Here is a 24,107-nt window from a genome sequence, read left to right as displayed (position 1 = left end):
CTTTTCTGTCTGGGAACTGACATGGTATTGAAGCAGCCACACATTGCCAACTACTTTGGTAGAGTTTGCAATGTGATGAGGGATGGTACCAGGAAAGAGCAGACCAGTGAAGAATGACATGTTTCCTAACAGCTCATGTGGTGGTCATGTGGAGAACTGAGTGTTCTCAGGGTCTGGGACTATCCTGGTGTTAGGATACCTCATAGGTCCTTGGGCTGCTGTCAGGATACCTTGTAGGTCCTTGGACTGCCCACTCTCACACAACCAGTGTGTTACGTGGCACCATCAGCACACCTGAGGGTCATGGACTATCCCTGCCATGAAGACGTCTGTTCACCATCTGCCCAGTGAGCAACAGGGGGAGCTTGGGAGCTTCCAGGTGCTATAGCCTGGGATTGGCTGAGGTTTTGAATATGGCTGCAACTGGAAGCAAGTTCAGAGGCCATGACAGCTTCGGGGGAAGAGACATTTGAGGGTGCGACACTGGAGAGACGAAGAAGGAAAAGAAGGCAGGCAGAAGCCAGAGGTATCAGCACAGGGCTACATCAGAAAAGGACCAGTAGAGAGAAATTGAACATGAAGGTGATAACTAGTGTGAAATAAAAAAGGCAAGGGCAGGGGAAGGTAGCAATTTGGAAAGAGGGGGGTAGACAGATGTAAAAAAAAAATGTAGGGAGGGACATGCATGATAGAGAAGACCGAGAAAAAATGGTATTGTTCAAGTCAGTGCTAGCCAGAGTGAGGAAGGGCTGTGGCAACAGGGCCTTGCCCAGAATGTACCTAGTGGGTTTTAAGAATGGCTATATGTCTTCAAAGGAGAATTTGGATTCTAGCTGCCTTTGATGTCTGAATGATCATGCACTGTCTAAGTAAGCCTCAGGAACATGCCAAGGAATTTTACAACCCAGGAATTGGACAACCATTCCTGCTCTTTAATGTTATAGCGATAAACAAGTATCAAGTGTGGGAACAATAAAATAATAATAATAAAAAGGAGATGAAGAATACAATACATGTTCCCTTCTCCCATCAAAAAAAATAATCCCTTTGTTGGAAAGTAGACTTTTTCCAGCAGACTGCAATGATAAATAGGAATGGCTGTCGTTAAAATAAAAATAGCTATTAGAATAGCAGTTCTGGTTCTTTGTAGTCCAGTTGGAAACCACTCTAATTTGAAAACTGGACACACGACAATGGCAAAACACACTAACTTGATAACTCACAGGCTCTACAGGTGGACCAACTATGGAGTTATGAGACCCAATAAAAATAATGGTTGGACAGATATTGAGTCCATAAAATGATGGCAGCCAGGCACACAGTATAATACGGTACAGATGTAGGTGTATCGCTCTGAACAGTTTGCACTCTGTTTCAACAATAAAAATGTGTGATGTTTCCAGTACCTGCCACCAGCCATATGAGAGAATAAGTTATCCAGCTGTTTTCAATACAAAACACACCATCCTAAAATCAATTGATATTTCATACTCTTTGTATTCTTTTTTCCTGCACATGCAGGAAGTATTAATGGTGACATGATTGTATGTTACCATAGTTTAACAAAATGATCAGGAAGACAAGCTATGTTAGCAACATTATTCAGACATTTAATAGCATTTATCCTTTTAACTTCATTATAGTGCAATGCCCCAAGGCCCAAAGAGAGTTATTTTTAACATGACTTCAGACAGAAAGGAGTAACTTCTCATATGGGCATGCACTGGCCTCTTTACGGAGATATATTACCAAGGCTCCAGGGTACAAAAATAAGGGGCTGCCACTTCTGTCTCCCCTCTGCCCTCACTCTTCCTTGCAACCACTCCATGTGGTCAGTACTCTCCGGTTTCTCCCTAAGGTCAGAAACTAAAGTCCCCGGCCCTGAGGCCTTCACAGCTGTTACCACTCTCCAGATGTCAGCACTCGCCTGTCCCTTGTCCCTCCTTCCTTCTCAACCCCCCCCCTCCCCCAAATCTGTTTAAACTTGCATCTTTTCCCATGTTCCCCTTTCAGAACACAGTACAAGCTGCCCCGAGAAACTGAGCATGTACATGTATGTGTTTGTGTGTGTGTATGTCTATGTGAATGTGCATGTGCATGAAAAACCACCTTTTTCTCAGTGAGTATCCCTCTTCCCCTCCCAAACAGGAGAGGGGATGAAGAGAAGGAAGGAGAGACCTTGTCCCCTCTTGCACCCAGCCGAGTCATTGGATGCCATCAGATGCTGGTGATCCTGTTAGTGCCACATGGTACAGTGCCCCATGTCATACACCCCACACCCCCCCGCCCTCATGAATAACCAGCCCCACCATCACCATTCCTCACTTCAATGAGAGCAAAGCTTCCAGACAGCACTATTAGTGCTCTGCAGCAAGCCACTGATGATATTTAATTGTGTTTATAGATCTGATTGCATACTACCTTGTTCTATTTTTGTTTCTCTTCTCCCCTTTAATAATTTAATTTGCTATTTTTTTTCTCTTCTGTCTGCTCTACATTTCTCCACCACCCTTTGAGTTTTCAACCCTTTGTCCCTCAGTTCCTGTTCTCCTGTTTTCCTTTGCTCAACTACTCTGTTGCCTCAACCATTTTCTCTTTCACCTCCCCTTCACTTCTCCTCATCCCTAAGTGCATCCCTAATCTTTGTTTATTTATTTGGTGCTGAGGTTGGCTGATGACTTTTCTGTAACCACAGCCACCAGTCCCAGCAGTTACTCTTTTGCTTTTGCATCCTTTCCTACCTCTTAACTTCTTTTCAACTTGAAACATGAATTTCAGTACTAATATGTTTATACCTTTTCACCTCTTGGATGAGATAAAGGACACAAGCCTCTCTGCTCCCAAAAGAGCTGTTCCTCCTTTGTCTCTATAGGAACATTCACTTTTAGTGGACTCTTCTTTCATTTCAATAATGCAAAGGACAAAGGGTGTCTTAACATTGCCATTCATGGATACTTTTCTTGCTTGTTCTTTCTTTCAGGGATCTGCACTGGGTTATCCACTGTCTGTGCAAAGAATTCAACAGTTTTTGTGGCCGTGAAGCTCTGCAGATGTTGCTTACAGACCTGTCTCCCCCCATTCTACTATGATTCTCCTGTATGGACTTCTCGGCTATTTCCCATATTATACCTTGATAAAGCTGTAATTTTCATCTTTTATCTCAAGGCATCCATATTTTTCCTGGTTTTGTCCATCTTCTCACATGGTTCTTCCATGGACTCAACCAGTCTCATATCCAGTGTGCCACTTTATATTTAACTGACTTTCCCCTAGCATCTAGGTAAGCATTAGGTGCTGTTGCATGGTCTTCTACAGCTGTTAACTAGCCTCATCCCTTCCTACTTCAATGTGTTCAATGCACTTCAAGTAAAACAATATTAGTGTCTATCGCTTTGCTCAGGTCATCCTCATCTCCCCTCCAGCCTCCGTCCTTTTAAGGTTTTCCCTCTCATATGAAATATAAAATGTTGGGTTTTGGTTTGTTTGTTTGGTTGGTTTGTTTTTTTTTAAAAAAAACCCTCATATCCTTTTAAAACCCTATGTCAATCCTCTTCTAGAAAAAAGGGAACATACTGAATATTACACTGTCCTTCTAATCCTGCATCACACAGTCAACTGGCTAGTGCACCAATTTATGTTTTCAACAGACAACACTTCTGTATTCTTCCAGTTCTGCACAATTATTTGTAATAAAATTTACCCTTGACACTGTAAGCTATTCATATTATACATTCATACCAAGTTCCCATTTCAGCTATTGGGAGATATGCACATACCTACCAGCTGATCTCAATGCAATAATATCCCGTTTTTATTACAACAGTGCCATAACATCATTTCAAAAAACCCTGTGCTGAACTGATGAGCCAGGGGTGGAAGAAATCCCCAGAAGTTCAGGATGCCAACCTCTTCCATAAACTAGGACTGACCTTTCTCAGATCGCTCCACTGACTCCAGCACTGCCAGGGTTGCTGAGGGACGGCAGCACTTTTTCAAGCAGGCAAACCTTCAGTAAGTGCTGTGCTGTATCAGCTACTCTGGCAGAAACAAGGATGTATGTATGAGGCTCTATCACTCTCTGTCTTCTATTTTTTTTCCCTTTGGCTATTATGAGTAATGTCCTCTGTCTTCTTCCCAGCTCTTGTTAAAACCTGAGCACTTCAAATTCTTTGACAGTGTCCTTGGTTGGGATTCATCACACCTAATTCTGGCAATGTAAAAAATGTATTAATTATTAATTAAAATTATGCATTATGTAAAAAAATGCTATCACATAAGTGAACATTACAAAAATGTTAAAATATTCAAACAGTTAATTTTGACTATTCAAAAAATACAGATATTGTCCCTCAAAATTTGCCTACTACACAACATAGTTTCATGTTAATATCAAGAAATGACTTTAATAGCAAAATATAACTGTGCAAGAACAAAGGATTACAAGAGGATCATTCAGCTGATTTACATGCAACAATAAAAAACAGAGGGAACCCATACGGCGGGAATAATATGCCAAGTTGGCAGAATTTTAATGGTAAATGTCCAAAAAGAGAAGGTGGGGCTCTTCCCCACTTCTCATCTTCTACTGTAAGTGGGTGGTCACATATCACGACCCTGACAGCCTCCACTGCTCATTTCGGTAAGAGCATTGCAGCATGTTGTCCTCAGGCTTTCATTGCACATTTGTTCCCAGTCAAGGCAAGTTGTGTACGAGCTCCCTACACACCTCTGCTCTTTCCCTCCCGGTGAATCAGAGAAGTTTAATGTATCATACATACCAAGGACAACAGCACAATGGGCTGGTGAAGGAGGACAAAGACAAGGAGGATGGTTGAGGACCTCAGTGTAGAAAACCCCAAGGAAAAGAGCTGCAAAGGGCATCAGAGACCGCCACATCACTGTGGTGCAGGATACCACTGAGGAAATGAGAGGATGAAATGTAACTCATGAGTGGGAAATGGCAGATGTTCTTCCTCAAGGGCATAAGCAGAACTATAATTACAGAAAGCAACAACATGCTATCAAGCAGAAGAGCATTAGCTATGCAGCTGAGAATGCCACAAATAAATTGACAAGTATTATTGTTTGCCTTTGCATAAAGTAAGAAAAGAAAAATGACACAGGGGCATCCCCAGACACAAGGAAATGGGCATAGGGTAGACAGAACAGGCTAAGAACACAAAAGGACCTAACATTTTCTTTTACAAGGATACAAGATGTCCAATAACATATCAATAGCAAAATTGTACATGATGTACTTTAGACAGAAGAAAACTTCATAAACCCTTCATCAGTCCCCTGTGAATTAGTCATAGTCTACCCAAATCTCCTTCCATGTGAAAGCAATCACCAAGGCAAGTGTTAGTGCAATCCCACTGCATTCAATGGGAATGTACCTGTATGAAAGGCTACTTGAATGTATTTTTAAAGCATTAATCTCCAAGACTACAGTAATTCACAGTGTTAATGTATTCAAGAACCTACCCCCATCTCAGCTAACCAAGCAAAAAAATTCCCACAATAAATTAACCTGATGTGAAACTGTAGAGTTTAATTTTCATGATTCTTTGAATACCACATTCTTTTCTCAAAAACTAATTCAAAAGGAACTCTTCCACCAGGATTCACTATATCTATAAAAATTTTAAGTAGTTTATTTAATTTCCTTTTTTATCAAAGTCCCTTTTTGGTATCGAAATATTGCTGTGAGACTGAAATGGTACAATCCTGAGTGAATCTGTCAACTCCTTAGCCCCACTTCCACTTTGGTGTGGATAGATCACAGGTGGGTTGAAGCCCAAGGGTGCTCAAGGTGGTCCTGGCTAGGTCCATAGTTAGGAAGATGTGCATCCACCACTCTGCAGCTTATTCAGTAGAAGAAGTCAAAATCTGTCTTTTAGGAATCATCATTTTCAGAGCTGTTCAGTAAGTTCCATTCAGCAACAACTCTGATATCCTACCAAAACCAATGGATATCTGTGCCATAGAAGGTCTTATCTGAAATTAGCAGAGTTACACAGCTAAAACTGTTTGTCCTGTAGACCCCCCTTTCCTGGTATTAATATTGGGAGAAAAAATTATCTTAACATTCAGAGCTGGCTTTGTTTGCAAGATGAGCATTGCATTTTACTTGCAAACCAGGCAAAGTTGATATGGAGCCATTGAAGCCAGAGCAAAAAATTGTTAGCAAATATGATTCCAGTTGGAAAACTGATGATATTGCCACAAAAAGCATCAACATACTCAACAGATCTGCCTCTTCAGTGCACTTGGAGTAATATCTGCAAACTTCTGTAGGAAAAGCTTGTTTTGTTTATGTTTTATTCTTTGTTTCATTGCAGGCTCAGCATAACCGTGGGAGAGGAAACTTGGCTATTTCACCCATCTTGCAAGGCATAAATCAGTGCTGAGCTAAAAGGGTGCCCAGGTGACAAACAGGGACAAGGACCCTGAGTCTGACCAGCTGCTGCTGCTCCAAGAAGGCAGTGCTTTTGGCTGGGGGACTGGAAGTCATGATGGGAGGGGCTGGGGGCAGCCGAAGGACGCTGAACCTGTGCAAAGTTCCATGGACTGAATACTTGCGGTAGCGATGCCACGTGCCAGGCTGTATTCTGTTCTGTGAGTGTGTGTGCACACTACTGGTCACCCCAGTGTGATCGGGATGCTCACTGCTTGGGTGCAACGTCTCCTGCTGGAGTGGACATCAGCACATGCTCACAAAAAACTTTGCAGGTGTATAAAACAGACAATGACCAAGTGGACTGACAGACCTTGTGGCAAAATGATGGACTCACCAACAGAAAATGATATACATATTTCTAAGCAAACTTATAGTCTTTAAATACCATAAACAGGTAAGCCCATTATGTTGCTTTGCAGTCACACTTCAGAATAAACTCTTTTTGACTATAAGATACAAAACCAGGTAATAACACTGAGGTCATCTGAGTTGTATGGTAGCATTGCCCAAATGTCCTTAAGAACTGGTGAAGGCTGCTAGTATGCTTTGTTAACCTTCATGTACAAAAACATCCCCAAACAGCCCAAGGAGAAAAACAAACCTGGAGCTGTTGTTTACATTTCACTTCCCTGTCTACCCTTTTCTGATGGGCAATTGACAAGTGCAACCCCCCACCCCTCAAAAAATATCCATACAGACAAAGAAAAATCTCTAGTTCCATAAAGTATTAAATCGGCAAAGATTATCAAAACAATATCCTAAGGGGGAGAGAAATTTTCACTGGCATTCTGTCAGCTGTCAATCATACACTTTTATTATCCTTGTCTGGCCTCTATAATTTGCCCTCCATATGGGTTAGGAGAGAAATACTCTTTTTACTTCCTTTTTGGGTTTATTTGTGAAATGGAAATTTTGCATCCATATGATGATCCCCATGCACCTGAAATCTGGACAGCACATCATGCAGTAGGACAGAAAAGCAAACAAGACATCCACAGACTAGAATCATTCTCAGATAGAAACACACTCAAAATGTTCAAAAACATCCATGAGTACCCCGTGTTAACTCATTGTTCTTCTTCAGAAACCTCTATTCACTGATTTCTAAATTCACTTTAAAAATCCCCGTTTCTCACCTCCCAGATATTGAGAGGCGAACGGAGCAGTTGGCCATACATTGCAAACTGGCTTTGCAGTGGAAAGAAAGGAAGGAGCTTAAGAAGCACCCATCTTTGCTAGAAAAGATTTGCTTTTGTGATGTTAAAATGGTCTGTAAAAACAAAGTAATTAGAAAATATGTTGGAATTATGAAGGAGTATGTGAATGATTCAATTTGTTAAGCTTGTTTTTTTGTGCGAATGGCAGTCTTGGGCAATGCCACCTTCACAGTATCAAGACACAAAGGTTTCTTCAATTGGAGCTATTATCCTGAACTATACTGGAAATTTATTTCTTCTCTGGCTTTAATGAAACCCTAACATTGCTGACTATTTTGCATTCATAGAGGGAAAATACATAGCAAAGCTTTTGCATAGGTCTAGAGTGTATAGCAAAAATAATGTGGAAACATACTGTAAAAATCTGTTCATAATATATTTGCTGCATTTTAGCCAAAAGCCTCTGCCAAGATTTAATACTTCTTTGTTTTTAAAAAGTGTTTTAAAAGAAAATAGATATGTAAATTGTGGATTTCTTCTTAGCAAATTATATTTTTAAAAGCAGAGTTGGCAAGTTAGGTTGCCTCTAGAGAGTTTGCATCCTATGTTTGGTTGTTATTAAAAAGAATTTAGTAGTTTAATCCTGGTCTCCAGTTGTCAACATCACAAAGTCATCATGCAGTCCCAAACTATTGCAGTCTGTGGTTAAAAGGAGCATAGGAGTGAAAGTTCAGAGGTGGTATTATTATAGGTCACAACTGACATCCAGGTACCGGGGCAGAATTACACACAGGAGAGATTGCATAACATCTGCTCACATTTTGTGTTCCTCAAATCCCTGTTACTGGTTTTGCTCTTTAATGAGCCCTGAAGCCACCCATTAAAAGGGCAAAACGCAGCTTAGGGAAACTAAAAGCAAGATGGCTTTGCTTTATTCCACAATAAACAGAAGTGCCCTGATTTCCTACTTTATGATGACTCACCACAAGTTCTTCTGCTGATGACCATCTCAATGCTTCTGAGGTCTCCAAGCTGTCAGTGTCCATAACTCTTCTGCTGCTCTTAGTCTTTCCCACCTTCACCTTTTCTGCTGTGCTGGCAGGGTGAAGGGGTCTTCCTTCCCTTTTCCCCTCTGTCTGTTTTTCCTGTCCTGCAAATTACCTTCTGCAAATTCCACCCCATTAACCTGCTTCATCTGGCTATTTCAGTGTCTGCCTCCCTATCCCTCAGTGCCCATGGAGAACACCTATGGCTTTCCTCCACATCTGTATTTGCCTAATCCTGTGCTTACAGATTCCCTACAAACGCAGTCCAATCCACAGAGTAGTAATTCCTCTCCTAGTTTTCTGTGCGTGTCTGTTGAGCAGTCCTGCTTGGAACCACTCAAAACTCTGACAGCAAAAGTTATTAATAGGTTAGATTGAACAACTGATATAAATTCCATTGGAAGAGTATTTAAAAGTTTTTATTATGATATATCTAAAAAATCAAGATTGTGTGATGGACTCATGCCTCTTTGGAGATGAACACCTTGTAGTGGTTATTTATCATCATATATAATTTCAGTTAGGAGTCAGTAGCAGGCTGCTTTCTGTGAAATATGGTTGTCAATTACATGTTAATGTGAGCTATCTGTTCTGCAGAACAGATACAGTTTGTCCGATATTTGCAAATTACTTTATCAGACACAAAGAAGTGTATCACTTTTCTACGGGTAAGGATCTGCCAGAATTATTGTCAAACATCTAGTTTGCCAAAGATGTAGTAGCTATTCCCAAAGCATTGAGGAAAGTTATTAATCTAGAAGTTCAGAATCATCTTCCAAACCACGGTCTAATAATCTGAGGAAGGGGGAAAATATGCTCATGCGTAAACCCTCTGACATACCTCAAGTAAAGAGGAACACAGAAGTTTGTGCACATCCCAAACTGAAGAATCTTTTCTGTAAATGCCTTCTGAAGTGTGCACAACCAAACTCCCTGGAGCTATGGGTTACAAGAGCACCTACACCTATGCAGCTAGGTATGGAGAGGGAGACAGGTCTCCTGGATTTGATCTGGTAGATAAACATGATTTTACTTTCTGTCACCTGCATCCCTGTAAACCTTTGTAACACTGTTTTGGATTTCATAAATAAATACTCTTAACTAGGCTCAAGCTAACTACAGTAGGTTAACATTAGGGTATCCCATTAATAACATGGTGTCCCAAAATATTTTTCCAAGGTGCCCAAAGGTCATCTCCACAAAACTGTGGAGCTAGCTTAGAAGTTAGTAGCACTGAGATCAGTATGGAATAAATGTCTTCCAGTTATCAAAGCCAGTGAGCAAAGCTCCTTCGTATACAGTAGGACATCCCAAGGTCTTGAAGGGAATTTAAAACAGCCTCGCACACCTTTTTTTAAAAAAAAAAAAAAATTAAATAAAAATCAGGTCTGTAAATGGGTAAGAATGAACACAACTTCATTGCATCTTTTCATAAGCACAAGGTGCTGAGAAGTGCTTATTAAAGCTGCAAGAGCTTGAAGCATGCTGGAAGATCCTCTGCCAGATGTATGTGTTCCTTACCTCATTTAGCCTTCCGTAGATTTTTTTTTGTTTACAAGCCTTCCATATGGCAGCACCATTAAACATGTCATAAAAAGACTACTCAAGTGGTTGTCTTGTTACTCTAATGAAATTACATGTTTTTAAAAACCTTGCCATTCCAACTGCCATATGTTATGAAAACTCAAGCCTATTGGGATGCCATTTCATGTAAAGTTTAAGTGCCTTGCTGGTGAATATAATTAACCATAATAGCATTTTATTAGCTTTAGTTATGACTGCAACTAAAAAAACACTTTGCAAGTCATGCCAACACACATAAAAGAGAAAGCGAGCACAATGCATCAGCTAGGAAGGAGACAGCTACTCCTAGCAATTGCCCTCCTGTCTGGCCTAGCCAGCAGGGGTAGAGGATAATCCTTAAAAATCGCTGCTATAGGGCATAACCGTTGCCATCAGGAGGAGACCGAGGCGGGGGGTGACTGTTGAGGAGTGTTGAGGGAAGCCAAAAGCCAGACTGAGCTGCGGGAAGAACATGCTGGAGAACCACACACTAAGAGAAAGCTATGGCTGCTGAGTAATAAAAAAGGATTTCTTGGTCAGTTTTGCAGACTTGGCTTCTTATCGCTGGAAGAAGATGCAGTGCTAACACTAGATGCTCAGCTGGCACTTTGAGGATGGTGATATCTAGGAGGGAGGTCATGTCATGCAGCTACAGACAGTACCCTCTCCAAATGGCAGAGCTGGAGCAACCACTGCTGTCAAAACTCCACAAGGTTAGGTTTTCCACTACGCAACTTCATCTTTGGCTCTTCCAAGTAATCTGAGCATCCTGACACATCTGAACCCCTGCATCCAACCCAGATCACAGCTAGGAGAAGACAAAGAGGAAAGAGAAATAAGGAATGTTAATACTCACAGCGGGGATAAGGATAGGAAAAAGTAGGCAAGGTAGAACAAATGGAGGAAAAGTGAAATGCCTGCACAGGCATAAGCAGCTACATCAGAGGAGAGCAAACATTCAGAATCAAAAATGCTCTTAAACCCTGTGTGCTACTGCTGATGTCCACAGGTCCTTGCTGAGGCTGCTGAAGCTAGTTACATTGTGCATGTATGTAGGAACTGTAAGACTATATGTGAATGGTTTCTTCCTGCCTAGGAAAGAGCCAAAATAACCTGGGATGGATCCCATTACACTGTTCTGAACCTGGGAATGCTCCCGAAAAGAGCAATTTGGCTGTATCTGCCCACTTCCCCCTTCCCTTCCTTGTGACCCTTTCCCACCTTCTATAGTACCCACTGTAACTTATTACTGTCATCACAGGTCTGTTTCTGCTTAGCTAGTTACTACTTGTGAAAAACGAAAAAATTACAATAAAAACTGCTTGAAACACTGGAGATATAGACTGCACATGGCAAAAGGAAGCAAGATTTTGGCTGAAATCGCCCCTCACCTCTTTCAAAATGCTCTTTTAATGAAATAAATTTGCTAGTGAATAATATGATGAAATATAAAGCTAGTCAAGGAAAAAATGTACTTCTATAACTTTTAAATAGGCAAGTTTAGCTTTTACATCATGCAGAGGGGTGCTATTCACTTGAATGAGTCTTAACCTTTCTTCAGGGTGGTGAAGCATGTAGTGGAAGAACTTGGTGTTACCTTTGATCATGTTAATTATCGGGGCAAGGTTTTATCTTTATGTATGTTCAAAACAGACAAAAAGAAAATAAAGGAAGATATTGATCTTTTAAAACTTCTTTTATGTATTATAGCATTGCAATTAGATAGAACCCTGCTGTTAAAGACTTGGCAGTTGACAAAAATATTTTAGTTAAAAGGCAATTGACAAAAAAAACAGCAGGTGAGGGTCCACTAGCCACTTGGATGTATGAGTATCTGAGGCATTTACTTTCTTGTGATTCATTCAGTATTACGGCAGACTTGGGAACTGAACCCAGATGTCTTGATTTCCAATCTTGTAGCGGAAAAGTTGGCTTTGTTTTGCATCTGTTTATCCCTTTTAATAAGTTTTCCTGTCATCATAATGTTCCTGGGGAATAACAGAAATCAGATCTATGTGATAATGTCCAAGAGCTACAAGTTTCTACAAAATCATTGGTGCGTTGGCCTTCAGAGTCAAAGAGGATATTGCTGTCTGTTATGTTTTCTGTGTGCCAGTGTGACTGCAAATCCCAGTGTGTACATGGCACCATTTCTCACCACATCTACTCGTGACATAAAGGGAGATCAGAGCTTCAGTCTGCTCAACCTTTCTTCGCTTTTCCTGCTGCCTCTTTTCCTGCGGCTCACTATGCTATTTTAAAATAAGCTGCTCCGAACTGAAATGAAGTTTCATGTGGCCTGGCTGCTATCAGTCCTTCTCCATGGTATGCAACAAATTTGGTAGAGCTATCCTTTCAAAGCCCTCATTTGATTTGAAGCTTGATGCCATCCAACTTCCTCACTCTAATAAATAAACCAAAAGCTTCCCTGGCTCTCCTGACACCTTTCACCAGCTACCCATCTAAGACAGGGCATCCAGGAGTCTACCACTGCAGTAACAGCCTTTGACCTTTTTGCTGTGCTTTGTCCACTGGGAGTATTTGTTCTTTGTATTAGCTTAAACAGGATAAGCTGACATGATGGTAATGTTGATGATTTCATCTTCAAATCCTGGTGACATTTCTTCACTTTTGAATGATTAAAGTGTAAAAAACCACACCTTGTAAACTCTGTATCTTCTCATCATGTTTTTTTTAAAATTCCTCTGCAAATTATTGTAGAGTGACGACTAATAAATTTTAGAGGAAAAGGACACAAAACAACACTTTGAGATTCTTAGGAACAATTAATTCCACTTGATAGGCACAAAGACAAAGGATTTTCACTATTGCTTTGAAGTAGCACTGTGCCTTTTAATTCCATAATCTGGGCAATTTGGTGTTCTATGCACCCCAAATTCACTGCTTGCATCCCTTTGAAGCACACAGCAACAAGACCCTTAAAGCATCAGAAAGACCAAGACCCTTCCCGAGACCGTGCGGACTTCAGACTTGAGTTCTACTCCCCTTTCTTTCCTCAACCTCTTACCTAGCTTTTGCCATCTTAAGCATCTGGTTTTTTTCATCCACATTTTCTTTCCTGTCCATTGAAATGGAAATCTCTCTGTGTCAGGGTCTAACTGACATGTCCTAGGCAGTGGTCTCATCTGGACTGCAGACTGACATCACGGCAGATCAAAGCAGACCATTGACTCATTGGTCATAGGCCTGTCACAAGTGGAACCCTTTATTTCTATTGATGGGCTTATTCTTCAGAAGTGGTCACTAACTAAACTGGGGAATATTTTTCAGCAGGAGGTTTCAACATACAAGATACTTCAACTATTCACTATTTTTTATTACAATATTCATGATTTATAACATGTGACTGGTTACTCAATCAAGTGTACTATCACAAGTTCCTGCCTGGATGAGAGATCTTCTTTAAAGAAAATAAGAAATAAGGAGTCTATTCCACAATTTATATATAATTTGTCTATCTTATTTTGATCAAATACTCCCACCTTTCCTATCTCCTGTCCACCTCTCTTAACACCAGATGGCACACTGAAACAAGCGGTGTCCATATCCTTCAAACAGTTGGAAACACTATGTGGCCTCCTGCAGAAATCAGGGCAGACTATTTCTGACAAAATACAACTTGTACCATATCTGGTAAAGTGTGTGTGACTTTTAAATACAATCAAAGATGAAAAGAAGGGATACAGCAGACATTTCAACACATATATATGTTTAATATTTTTATTTTTGGCATTGCTCAGCCTTGACATTTGGAAGGAAAACTTTGAACATACATTGCAAAAATTACTCTCTAGTTCTTTCTGGTATCATTGCAGAATCTCTAAACTGGGTCTAGTATTTACATAGAATCATAGAATCATCATAGAATCATAGAATCATAGAATGTTTTTGGGGGAAGGGACCTCAAAGATCATCTAGTTCCAACCCCCCTGCCATGGGCAGGGACACCCTCCACTAGACCAGGTTGCCCAAAGCCCCATCCAACCTGGCCTTGAACACTTCCAGGGATGGGGCATCCACAGCTTCTCTGGGCAGCCTGTTCCAGTGCCTCACCACCCTCACAGGGAAGAATTTCTTCCTAACATCTAATCTAAATCTACCTTCTTTTAGTTTAAACCCATTACCCCTTGTCCTGTCACTACACTCCCTGATAAACAGTCCCTCTCCAACATCTGGCAGTACATCTGACAGTACCTTTAAAAACTCCTTGTATATTCAGGCTTTTTTCTTTCATAAGTAGCTGAATTCATGAAGTCCCTGTCAGCTATATCACTCTGAATTTCTAAATCTTCCCTAATTACTACTCCTGACACTTCTGCTAGAAACATTTCTCTCTGTAATACATGTTTATGCTTCTGTGCTGCACTGGGATTTTTGACTGAAGTTTCTTTAAAGTATATTCTTAAACACAATGAGTTTCACACAGGGCATAAGGGGGTTTTATTATTAAGTTAATGATGGTAGTATTAAACACCTAAATATTAAAGTATTATTTGGAATGCCACATTGTGGGGGTTTTTTTGGTAAATACTACTCACAAAAAAGCCTGGATTTCAGTTTCTCTGTTTTATATAGACTAACTATAAGGAAAGGAGCAAAAGAATGTTCTTACATTAAACACAGAATATTTTACAGTAGTATCACTTTCAATATTGAGTTCATGCATAATAGGGCATGTAATCTAATAAATGTTTTGTTTAATGGAGGATAATGTAAAACAGATAGAAATAATGTCCTCTGTCTATTGTCAAGCATTTAAATTGGATCTCTACTTGTTGTTATATCTTAGGGTCTATGCCTCTAATGCTTATCCAAAGCACATCTCAAGTTTCATGTACTTTCTCTTTTCTTCCTATAGCCTTCCTCCTCCTCCTCCTCCATCCAATCCTTCAGTCTTTTTATCCTTGTCTTCAGCCAATTCCCACCCATTCTCCTCCTCTGCAGCAATCCGCCTGCTCTGGCTTCAACCCAAGTGAGTAATGAGCTGAAAAATCTCCTCTGCAAGCCCTGTTTTCCCAGGAATCTTTTCCTGGCTATTCTCCTCCCTAGCATTCTCCACAGTCATCTTCCTGAAATTTATGTGATGCCTCAAATTGCCTTTTGATAGTGAGGGTTGAAATTGGAAAACATTTCTGCAGAGAGACAGATCTGCACAAAATGGGATATAAAACACTTAACACGTCATCCTTGCATTTCCTTCCTCTTTCATCTCTAAGCCCTGTTGAAGAAACCTATTACATTATACTATATAATGACTATAGATGTTATAATTTGGACAATTATAAACCTACAAGCCCTACAAAATCTATCAGAAATCATATCCTGGCCTTCTCTGAGTATTGTCCATGCTTGCTTTTTTTTTTTTTTTCCCCCCTCTGTGAAAGTGATTGAATTTTCCTAGCCACAGACAAGCTAAAGTGGCTACAACTCCATTTATACTGAGGTATAAACTCACTTCTCTTACTAAACCCACAGTGACAGGACTAAATTCTCAAAAAGATTAGCCAGTTAAGGTTTTCTTAAGAGTGAAAATGCCACTGGATTTTTTTTTTTTTTTTTTGAGAGAAGTAATATTTATTTAAAAATTAAATGGAAAATCATTACCACCCCATTCAACCTCACTTGGCAAATGGTAACAAAAATGCCCGAACCAAACAAACTGGAACATTTGCAATGTATCTGTATATTAAATAAGAATCTCTATAGTGATATGAGTCAGAGTCAGGATTTAAATTCATATTTAGTGTTTTTAAAGACAACCAATGCATTTTTTTAATTTTGTGGTAAAAAACATCTTTGCAAGTTTCACAGTTTCTCCTTGCATAACAATGTCACTGCAAATCTGGGATCTGGTCTAATATCATTAATGCCAGTGGGAAAACTCCAGCTATATTTAGTGGAAACAGATTCAGCCCCAAAATTCCGTTTAGCCTTGTCTACAAGCCGCCATCAGTAGGCTACTCATTTATTTCAGTTTATTCTAATTTTCAGTATTTTTTCACATCAGTCTTAGTAACTTTTCTGTAATTCTCAGGCTATACCGATGAGATAAGGTTGCAAAGAGAAGCTCTCTTACACCATTAATAAGCATATCAAATTGTGCATCTGTAATTTTTGCAGCCATATTGATGGATGTATGCTGGCAAACGAGGAATGTTGGTGGCTGATGAAAGGTCAATGTAAAAGGATGGTAAAATAAAAATTATAGGAAAAAAAGCCTATAAGGAAGAAAAGCTTTTTTTGTTAGGGAAATAATATCAATCTCAAAGATAGAAGACGGGCTTGTGAAGAAACTTAGGAAGTAGCAATTGTTTTTCCAAATATGACAAAGGCTGTGCCATGCAGCATGGCATATGGTGTGACCAAGATATTCCAACTCTATCATCCAGATATTGAAAGCACTAGTCCTTACACTTGCCTGTTTGCTGTATGTAAAATATGACTTCCAGTAAGTCTGTAGCAGTAAATGACATACAAGAAGTTATGGGGACCATATATTTATTTTGTGAAACACTGTTTAACACATATCACCTTTCACCCTAGAGGTGAATTAACTGGTAAGAGGAAGAGAAGAAGAAGAAGGTGAAGTATAAAGCAAGGATAAAACAATCTCAGTTGCGCTTTGGGAGTTTTTTTTTAATTTTAAAAAATCATAAATAAATAGATATAAATATATATGATGGCGGTGTGTGTGAAATAGTATATTCACACTCTAAGGCTGGGCTGCTTTTGCCTTTCACTGTAAACTCAAAGTGGCTCACTTAATTTCCTAGAAAATTTCTTCACTTATGTGAATATTTCCAAGCAGAAATACACTCATTTTCCAGGGAAAGTAAAAGGATCTGTAATCAAAACCAGACGTATTTCTGAAAGGAAACTGGCTCATTTTTAGAATGAAAATATGTCTTGCGTTAGGGAAGTGTGATCATTCTTGATTTTGTGACTTCCACAAAGCAAAAACTCCAAACCCCCAAATCCTATTTGTGAAACAGAAAGAATAGGAATTTCTATACTGGATCAAACCAGAGGCCTGGGTAGTTCAATATCCTGTTTGTCACTACCCGAGAGAGCAGCTTCAGAAGAAAGCATGAGAACTCCCCCAGGGAGCTCGTTTGACACAATCTATCCCCCCCGCCCCCCGGATAATTTCTAAGGGTAATTCTAACTTCTAAAGTTGGAAAATGATATAAGCTCTTAAATTAAGAGCTTTAGTATAAGTTTCAGAAATTTAATATAACTTACAAGACTTCTATTGAAGGTCTTTTTGTACACTTCTGCTATCATAAGGTTGTAAGTCACCCTTGCTTAATTTGTTAGTAGTGAAATATGTGTGGGCACATATATTATTTTAAGATTTGTAAGAAAAAGTTGCCAGAAATTAATCATCTCAATATCTGCAAGTAATTAAAGCATTTTGTTCATTTCTATTGATGGCTCTGAAATAAGGAGGGGAAAAAAAGAAAAAAAGGGGAAAAAATTAAGAAAAGGGAGAACAATGTTCCCTGGTCAACAGTTAAGCAATTAAACCAACCCCCATGTAGCGACGGTGCAGCTATGTGATGCACGAATGCGTGGGGATGGTGAACAGTTGTGCCATAGGGCAGAGACGAAATGCTGCTCCGTGGGACGGGGAGATGCTGCGTCACTGCTCTGGCAATTGCAAACTGAAGAACATCAGCAACCGGCAGTGAAGCATTAACCGCGACGGCCTACCTGCAAGTGGCCTGATGCTAATGTGAAATGGCAGCTGAGAGCAGCTCCATACAACTTTCTCAGCCTCCCTAAGTAATTGGTAACCTCTGAACCCTGCTCACATGAGTAGCTTGGGGAGAGCTGCTCCTAGTTGGGCAGAGAGGTCAAGCCAAAGCCTGATTGTCTGGACCTTCAAACATGTGACCTTCTTCCTCAAAACTTTCTTTCTCACACCTAAAGATCATGCCACTGGCCCCCAGAACTGCACTTTGATCCATGCTTGGAGCTCTCTGTTTACCTTGTGTATTAAGCCCAGGCAAATGTTCTTGAACTGTACAGTATCAATTTTTTCCCAGGTCCTTTTAGTTTGGGCAAAGAGAAACTAGCCTGCCTTAGCAAACTTCTCCCTTACTTAGTGCTGACCTTGGACTTCTGCAGAACTGACGGTACTACTAATCTAATCCTGATGTCTGCAATGAGGTTTAACACTTGGAACATCTAAATGAAGTTTAACAGGAGCAATTTACTGAACTTTTAGGTCCAACATTTTTCTGGGGTATATTCTGCCTTTTGATTGAATATGACAGTATGTCCTGATTAGGCCAGTGTTGTGAAAAGTGGAGTCAAAGCCTTATTTCTGGAGGCTACCAAGTACTACGGCCTTCCCAATCACACTGAGCCTTGGACCATGCAAGCACTGAAGCTTTGCCAGGGCTCTTGAGAGGTCAAATCAAGTCTTTGTTTTTTAAACAGAAAAGTAAAAGAATGGAAGTCAATCACTACTCAGTTTTTATGGGCTTTAAATATTTTTTATTTGGAAAAAATATCCAAATATTCTAATAGCAGCACATAATGATTATTCTTTGCTTCCACTACCAACATTTTCTGGAAATACACCTCACTGGCTGATCATACTCCTATGTCCCAGATAAAGCTTTCGCTACATGTTTTTCACTAGCAGAAGTTCTCTTGTTGCCCAGCATCCTCAGCTCTGGCTCATGTTAAATATCTAATTTCCTTTAATAATTAAGAAGACAGTTTGGAGGCAATTATTGCTATTTCCTTCCTACCTATTCGTCTGCTCTACTATCAGTTTATTTTCCTGCATTTTGATTTCTCTTTTGGTGGAAATCATTTTCAAAGTAGGCCACTAATAAACTGGCAATGGTCCTGCTCAGAGTGGTATTAGGAATGACCATTCTGGCATTCTCTGATGCTGAATTTCACATAGCACTCACTGGCAAGCCCTAAAATTGTTGCAAGTTTTACCAGTACAAAAGGACATCCTGATACTCCAAAAATTTGGTACTCACTTAACCTAGTCAAATTCTTTTACAGTTTAGAAAGCCAGCTGCCTTGCAGTGACCGTCAATTTTATTGTACAAATCAATTTGTCTCCACTGACGGAAAATAATTGCAAAGCAAACAAATTATCCATGCTACATTGAACCCTATTCACTCCGGGGACGTGGAGCTTACAGCTTGAGAAGATTTTCCTCTGCCTGGCTCAAAAATAGAGCTTTCTATTAAAAAACCCCCGACAAAACATTAAAAAATCTTGCTGCTCTTACTCTTACTGCTGCTGGAAAACTTCAGTATATTAATTTTGCATTTGTCTAGGCATTAAGATGCCATTATGTGGAACTTTTCTGAGTATATTCGAACCCGAGTCTATGCTAGGGCTTTACATACTAGATTTTTAGTACAAAGAGCACTGTTGTTGAAAGTGCAGGATTTGGAAGCTGCTGAAGGCTTATAAAGTCACTCAGGATCTTATGTAAAAGCACAGTCCAGAGGCTTTTTATATAGGCCAATATCCACAGAGGGATTTAAACTCCTGAATAGACTGTAGGGTTGGAGTGCGTTTACTCAAATTTCACTCCTCCAAACCACCACCCTCTTTTCATCTGCCACTGGAAACATTTACATTCTGTCAACACGCCTAATGCCCCAGCAGTTCTGCTCCTGCAAACCCCCAAAGTGCCTCCGCTCAGGGTGCGGGTCTGGCTGCCCTGCTTGGAAGATGGAGACATCAGCCCTGTCTGTGCAAAGCGTGGGTGCAGGTGTCGTTTCCCAGCAAACACCTACCAGCAACTAGGGTTCCCCAGTAAAGGTGGACAGCCCCTGGAGCTGGTCCCAGCTGGACAGCCCTTACTTGAGCAATGCCATGCTCCTTCTTTCCCCATCTGACATTACAAATATTTAAGTATTCTGGTGAGAAGTAGAACAAAGTTAACTCCTCCTTAGGAAGACTGTGAAATAGGTTTCATCAACTCCTCCATGTCCCTGTGAAACCTCCCTGAGGACAGGGTAGCTTCCAAGGTGGTGGTTCCAGCCAGCTCCTGGGGGGGTTGAGATGAAGCCAGCACCACATCCCAATAAGACTTTGAAAAAAGAGGGAGCTACTTTTAGGGAAAGGTCTGCTCCTAAGCCCCAAGGAGAAGGAGGCACTTCATCCAGCTGGGAAAGTCATACAGATGCCAGAAGAAATACCTTGTGCCTTCAGCACTCCCTAAGGAGTCGGTAAGTCCATGATTAAAATTTTGTTGCCTTTGGGAGTCAAGGTCACAGTATCTAATGTAAGTGCAGCTCACTATCCTAACTGAAGATGCCCAGCTTCAAACCATACAGTCTTTACAGGTTCTTGCCCCAAAATCAGTAAGAAGAGATCTCAGTGCCAGGCCTTGCAGTGCCTTCCAATATCCAGTGGGAAAAAAATTATATCAAGTGACAATAATAACAACAACAATAATAATAATATATTTACTTCCACCTGCTTAGATTTCAGGTGCTGAGGGCAAATCTCTTAATTTGAAATATTTTCCAATTCTAGCTCTGTGGGGCTATTTATAACCAACATACAGTGGTATGGCAGAAAAAAAACTGGGTACTTTCAGCATTCTCTGCTATCAGAAAATTTCAAAATAAATAGGAACGCTTTACCTATTTTTAAATAAAAATGAGGGCTATATAAGCAGGCCTACTGCTGGTGTTTCCAGTCTGTCCCAAACATCACCTGGGTGGTAACTTCTTGTCCCAGTAAACCAGTCTTTGAGGCTGCATTTCATTCCAAATGTAACTATTTCATTTCACTGCCTCAGCATTTCAAATAGAGATGCCATCTGGTAAGAGATACAGCAGTAAGCTGCATTTTTTCCCAAAGATAACATTGAATACAGTGTTTGATGAAATACATCCCACATTGCTTCTGGTTTTTAAAGGTGGGGTTTCTAAGAAATGAGTCCTGTGGTGTCATTCTAAATGAATATTAAAGCCTACTGGACTGTCTGTTTATCATTTAGTGGAAAATTTTAGCAAAATTTGTCAACTTGTATTGATATAAATTTGTTGGGGGTAGGTTGGAAGAGATCTCAAATTTTCTAAATTGTGGAAATAGGCACTCATTATTAGAAACAACTTGTAAAATTACCTCCGCTGAGGAAATAGTTACAGTAAAAACCCTACTTCTTTTTTGACGCTGTAAAACCTACATGAAAGAAAAGCCTTAGGAAAGCTCTAAATGCACAAAATGGGGCATGGACTGGGGTAGAGCTTCCTTCTTCTTAGGTGTCAAAACCAACAAACCTTTAGACAAACAGCAGCGAGAAGCCAGACTTCCTCAGTTCCAATGTTCATCAACCATCTCAAGCTACTTACCAGACATAAAAGAAAAAGAGACGCCAAGAAGTCAGTGGAGGAAGTTACAAAATACTTGGTAGCATACAGCCTAAATTCTTTAACGACATTTTTAGTAAATGTTCTTGCTGCCAAATGCAGTTTGCTTCACCATCAGATCTGTCTCCATTAATAATGAGTAACTCCACTTCAAAATTATTCCTGTAAAGCACTTTCTTAATAGCAGACATCAGCGTTGTGCATTGCTGCAGAAGTCAGTAGAACTTGATTTCTGTGAATGTATGGAGTTCTTTATCTGAACATTTGCAATTTAAAAGATCACTGAGAACTATGAGAATTCCCAACAGAAATCCATCCCAAGAGAGAAGCTAATGTCAAATCGCTGGAAACACATTTCTGTGATCCTGACCTGGGAAGAACATTGCCCAATCTAATCTATGATGGGAAAATATTTGAAACGGGGACAAATTTCTCATTGACCTCCTCTTTCCCCACTGAGCTTGCATTCTTCACCTCCACTTCATAATTTTTCACGGAACTAGAAGAACAGCACGTATTTTCTCCATATGTTTCTGCTTAACCTCTAGTTGCATTTGCAGAGAGGTTAACTTTCCAAATAAGAAGGGGCAAGAATATAAGCTCCACATTTGTATAAGAAATAAGAAGGGGCAAGAGTATAAGCATACAGATGCTTGCAGGAGTAGAAAGCCTGAAAAAAGGGAAAGATTTTCTGGAATAGACTTTTCAGGAGATTTCCAGGAGATCCTTCAACTGCTCCCCAAATAAAGTGAAATATTTTTGCCTATCTCAATCATGTGTCACTTTACATCTACTTTCTGCTAAAATTATGTGAAGTTTTGGAAATTAATATTCTGGAGGGAAAAAAAAATGCATGAGGAAAAAAATAGACAAAAGGATTTGTTTCACCCACTCATTAACATCCCAAGAATGGTCTGTGAACCACCTTTATTATCACTGTAAGCTAATACTAAATATTACATGTTACTGATTAAATATCATAGAATAAACTTGGCTCTTACTGGGCATTTTAGATGAATTTCTGTTTAAACATCAGATACTTCTCTCTCTCTTTCTGCATCTCATTTATCTGCTAAACACTAAAAACATTAATTATGTGGTTATCATAACATCATTATGTAAAATGAACCAAGAGGAGCACTAAACTCAATCATGTGTAAAGTAAACAAACCGCAAACAGGCAGATGGCACATTTGGGACCTGACTCTGCCCTGTGAAGTCATTTACTGTTTTAAAACTGAAAGAGCAATGTCTGCATGGTCTTTGTCACTGTTTTAGCAAAATCATTTCAAAACCACCTTTTTGCTCAAACTGGTACAACCCTGCTTGCAATAGCCATGCTTCACAGGCTCTGTACATAAATTTATGAAGCATGGTTTTCAGACCTATGCTGATTTAACATTCAGGTAACTCCTTTACCTTTAATGTCTTTCCTTCCAATTCCCACCTGCAACTCTGAGGGATAAGGAAGCCCATTGCACTCACTTAATATTTCATTAAGTGCATTTTAAGTCCATGGTATAACCACGCACTGCTACTGGGAGGACAAAAGGAAACACTGTATTAAGATAATATTGATTCATTTAACCAGCATAAGATGAAGAAAAGGTCAAACTGGGGCAAAGCTGGTGCAAACAAATACATCCCTGGCAGTTAACTGTTGTGATTCAGCTACCGACAACTGCAGGAAGGGCATGGGAAGAGACTCAACAGTGCTCACTAAAGTGTGCCATTAGTCTGTTCTTTGGAGTCATCAGACTGCCTCGAGTTGGGTTTTGTCCCCTAGGCAATCATCACAATTAATTGGGCATGCAATTTATCATAGACTAATTAAGTGGCTTCTACTGCATTTATCACTGCTTGTAAAGTGAAGGAGCTCATTCTGGCTTTTTATTTGTATGACTGGCAAGGCAGTTTAAAGCACATGGATGAATCACTTCTAGATGGGTGTTAGATTCCCAACAACCGAGCACCCTTGGACCCAGGAGAGAACGGCAGTCCACCCCAGCGGTCTGGGGCAGATGCGTTTGCATTTGCAAGACTATTAGGTTGGTTTCTGCAGGAAAAGACCTCGATACGCTTATGGGAGCGTGGGCGTGTGTATGTGCATGCATGCTCATGTGATTATCTCTACTCTCCACTGACCTTTACTCAATCACAATCAAAATTTGCGAGAGGGAGAAGGATCTCAAAAGAAGGAAACCCTGCTAAGGCTCCCACTGAGAAGGCGACTTTACAGTGAGTTTAGCCCTGCTGGGACATTGAAGTTCTTCTTGGGAACTCTACTTGGAGACACAAATCAATAGGATACCAGACATCCTTGGTTCCTGTGCTCACAGAGTTACGTGTACTTACCACTGCTCCTCTGTGCTGTTAGAATTTTCTGCTGCCACCAGAATATTTGCTTTGCTCTTGCTGATCTGGGAGTAATTTTGCAGTCATTAAAGAGGTTGCAATTTCAAAGGAAATCTCCTTCGAACCAGACTCCATATT

This window comes from Balearica regulorum, chromosome 4, assembly GCF_011004875.1.
Source record: "Balearica regulorum gibbericeps isolate bBalReg1 chromosome 4, bBalReg1.pri, whole genome shotgun sequence".
NCBI lineage: Eukaryota > Metazoa > Chordata > Aves > Gruiformes > Gruidae > Balearica > Balearica regulorum.
This window is presented reverse-complemented; position numbering follows the sequence as displayed.